Raw genomic sequence first — 2,930 nt, 5'->3', positions numbered from 1 at the left:
CAAGAAATAAATATCTGCTGCCTCAATTTCCAGCTCCTACCCGCGAATGTTGAATTTTCCCTCATTTGGATCCCATGCTCCAACCAGATATTGGAGTAGGTCCGATTGCGCCCTCAGACAGGGCACCATGAAGAATTTCAGAAGCCCACAATTCTAGAGCACGCCTAGGCAGTTTTGATCCCCCATGGCTAATTCATCATCACCGCTATGCTCCCTTTCCTTCCGCTCAATAACCATGGTTTTATCCTGCATATACACATAGGCAATTATAAGTGCTCCATTTGTGCTTAAAACCCAGTGACACTGCTTAGGTTTTGGTAAATTTTAACTATTGGCGCTCGTCACACCTATTTTTCTAACAGGTGTGCTGAGCCAAAATCGATTGTTCTGAAAATTCGGGATCTTCGCGGCTTTCTAGTGTACAGTCACGAAGACCTCATTTTTTCCCCGTTAGACATTTTGGGTCGTCACAGTCCTGAGCTTCAGACCTGCTAAGACTGTCGTGCATATGTTTATCCTAAAATATTCCTAAATGGTGGCTAATACCACCAAAAAATGAATCACCATCTATCTAAAAATGTAGGGAATTATGTAGTGCCTACCTGGACCAGACGAATTTTCTGATAAGGTTCTGATCCTCCTCCAGTCGACTGTTGAAATCACGAATGCACAAGGGTAAAATTTTCACTCTGAGGTAAAATAGTGAAAAGTAAATTGATTTTTACCTAGTGACTCTTTTTATAAGCCTTTTTAAAATTAGTGTTTTCTAATCTATTTTTGGATATTTCATGTATTTTTATATCGAAAACAGATCTTACACTTGTTTTTGTGCAATGACAGGTTTCCACGAACTCTGGTTATGAATCTGTGAGTTATGTTTTATACTTTTTCAAACTTTGTAAAAACACGAAAATGTCCCTTTTGGAGTCACCTTTAAGCTCTTTTCTGACTCTCGAAACATGAAAAGATCATCAAGCTCTTGTCACTTTGGACTAGTTAAAGGTTGTGAAGCATCATCTACCAAGTATAAGTTTACCCCTTTTACAGGCTGGGATAGATTACTTACGAAAAAGGTATACGTTGATCTATCATGGTCAATAGGTTCCCTTGGATATTGTTTTCTACCTTTTCGAATTTGAGAGAAAAATTTACAAAAAGGGACCTTTGGAGTTTTCTTTTCCATGTCTTTTTCAAACTCTCTAAACATGAAAAAGACTTCGAGTTTTACCTATGTCAGACTTGTTAAACCCTGACGACTGTCAGGCGGATAAATCATTCTTGCGGACAAGACTGATCTCCCTAGTATCTAATGATATCTAGTGACAAGCAAACAAAACAAATTCTATCTTTCTCTAAATATGCAATTTATAAATAAAGGCCAACAGGTGTTTTAGGCCTACCTCAGGTCTAGTGCTAGTTTGTAGAAGCCATGCTCCGTTTGTCCAAATGAGCTGCCTTTTAAAGAATCTGCAAACACAAACAGGCACACATATCAAATAACACCTTAAAAGGCAATATAATAAACCATATTTATCATGATGATCAAGGAATTCATGAAATAAATCATAGAAGACAATTTATTGAGAAAAATGAATCTAATTGTATTAACTTTAAATAAAGAAGAACTTTACAACCTTGGTGCCTTGATGTTGTACAAGCTCCTCCCAGGGTCCAACAAGAATCTCCTCTACTTTGACAAGTTTCACTCTCTTCCCAATGAAGCCAAAAGGTATGTGATCTCTCCTCTCAAGCTTAACTAGGAAGTCTCAATTCCAACAGCATTTACCGTAAAAAATGTTCATCTTTCAACCTCCCTAGCAACCAGCCTAATGCCTCAATTATAGTGCAGAGGAGGGAAGTTACTAGGTCCACCTTCAAAGGGATAAGCTCCTCTCATCAAGGGGTTAGCTCCTTTAGTTATGGGATGCATGAACCACCTAGGAGCAAACCAAGCATGTCAAGATTCCTTCTAGAAGCGTCTAGAATTAACCCAAAGTTAGTTTTTAAGAATAAACTTGCACCTATTTTACTTTCACAGGGGTCCACACCCACTCCTTTAGAGACAGAGCGGGTAGGTCCGCAGGTAACATGACCAAGGGGTGCGGGACCACAGGTAATGGTAAGAGAAAGTGTGGAACCAGAGGTTTATAAATTTTCAAAAACTTTCTCTCATTTTTAAAGCCTGACATGAAGAGCTGAGGTTTAAGACTTGCAAAGGAGGATAGTATGAGTGGTGATAGACTCACACTGACTGCAGAAAGTCATGGTGACAATATTTTGTGTAACAGATTGCCCCCTAAAGTGCGAAGTGTGTAGTAGATGAGGATTTCATTTATCATCTAAGAAGAGTGAAGTACTTTATCATTTCGAGGATGATCTTGTGGAGAGCCTGGTTGGAACCTGTAAAAACATTCAATACAAAATATATATATGAGATCATATCATCGCTAAGGTAGGCATTCCCATACTCAGATCAAAACTGACTAGAAAACTAACTAAACTACTCTGATATAGGAATGATCTTGTAATGCATCACAAGTATAGACACATGTAGACACAGTATGGGCACAACCATCTATTTATGAATAGTCCACTATATAATGAATACAAAATTCCTCGCAGTCTGGATGGTGAAAACTAGATCCAGGGTCTTGATTTCTACTTCCCGAAATAGTACAATTCTATCCATGTGAATGAATGTGTCAAAGTCGAACATGGAAGAAACCACTTGATTACCAGTCAATGATGTAAACTGTTAACAAGTGTGAGAGAAACCACCATTAATGTCAATGGCTCTCAAAGTACTCAGTACAATTAATGAAATGTGAATAGATGTGTTGATGTCGAACATGTCACGGAATCCTTTGATCGAAGGTCAATGATGCAACCTATCGTCGAAGGTGAGAAACCTGCCATTGAGGCATGCAGAG

Source organism: Pinus tabuliformis, chromosome 5_2 (assembly GCF_031772625.1).
Source record: "Pinus tabuliformis cultivar Carrire ecotype Pingquan chromosome 5_2, CPIR1, whole genome shotgun sequence".
NCBI classification, from domain to species: Eukaryota; Viridiplantae; Streptophyta; class Pinopsida; order Pinales; family Pinaceae; genus Pinus; species Pinus tabuliformis.
The sequence above is the reverse complement of the archived record's forward strand: the minus strand, read 5'-3'. Positions refer to the sequence as shown.